Genomic DNA, 1356 nt, shown 5'->3' with positions numbered 1-1356 from the left:
GGATATATTTGTTGCCAAAGATGATGGAAATGGTCCCATGAAGTCAATACCCCAGACATCAAACACTTCAACTTCAAGGATTGGATTTTGAGGCATCTCATTCCTCTTGGTGATGTTTCCTCTCCTTTGGCAAGAATCACACTTTGAAACGAAGTCTTGTGTATCCTTGAACATGTGTGGCCACCAGAATCCAGCTTGTAATACTTTTGCAACTGTCTTGAAAGTGGCGAAGTGACCTCCATAGGATGATCCATGACATTGTGCAAGGATCCCATCAATCTCCTCATTTGCAACCACTCTCCTATAAAGCTGATCTTTGCAGAGAATGTAGAGGTAGGGTTCGTCCCAGTAATATCTTTTCACATCCTTGTAGAACTTCTTCTTGGCATACCCTACAAGATTCAAAGGTTCTCTTCCTGTGGCTAGGTAGTTCACCAAATCAGCATACCAAGGTTCCTTCTCCTCTGTTGCTTTGACTTCTTCCAGCTTCCTACCAGTCTCACAAACTGCTATCACTGCTTCGATAGCCATGATCTGCTCCTCAGGAAGTCCTTCGTCAATAGGGATACCAGACTCTACCTCAACCTGGACAAATGATCAGCTACTCCATTCTCAACTCCAGGTTTGTCCTTGATCTCCATATCAAACTCTTGGAGCAAAAGGATCCACCTCAAAAGCCTGGGTTTTGCATCTTCTTGGCCAAAAGGTGTCTCAAGGCGGCATGATCTGTGTAGACAATGACTTTAAGACCCACCAAGTAGCTCCTGAACTTCTCAAAGGCAAAAACAATTGCCAGCATCTCTTTCTCTGTTGTGGCATACTTCATCTGGGCATCATTGAGGGTTTGGCTGGCATAATAGATCACATGGGTTTTTGCCATCTTTCTTCTGCCCCAGAACAGCTCCCACAGCATAGTCACTGGCGTCACACATGATCTCAAAAGGGAGATCCCAATCAGGTGGCTGGACAATTGGGGCACTAACGAGTTCACCTTTCCAGCTTCTTGAAAGCTTGTAGACATTCTACATCAAAACTGAAGGTAGCTTCCTTGCACACAGAAGCCTGGTCAAAGGTCTAGTGATCATGGAGAAATCCTTGATGAACCTCCTGTAGAATCCAGCATGACCAAGAAAACTCGGATGTTCTTCACTGTCTTTGGTGGAGGCAGACCCAACCATAACATCGATTTTTGGCTTTATCCACCTCAATCCCCTTCTCTGAAATCTTGTGTCCTAGCACAATCCCTTCCTTGACCATGAAGTGACACTTCTCCAATCAGCACAAGGTTGGTGTCTTCACATCTCTGTAGGACCCTGCACAAATTTGACAACAAGCAGAAAACGAAGATCCGTAGAC

This window comes from Brassica rapa, chromosome A08 (genome assembly GCF_000309985.2).
Source record: "Brassica rapa cultivar Chiifu-401-42 chromosome A08, CAAS_Brap_v3.01, whole genome shotgun sequence".
Classification (NCBI taxonomy): Eukaryota; Viridiplantae; Streptophyta; class Magnoliopsida; order Brassicales; family Brassicaceae; genus Brassica; species Brassica rapa.
Note: the sequence above shows the minus strand (reverse complement) of the source record.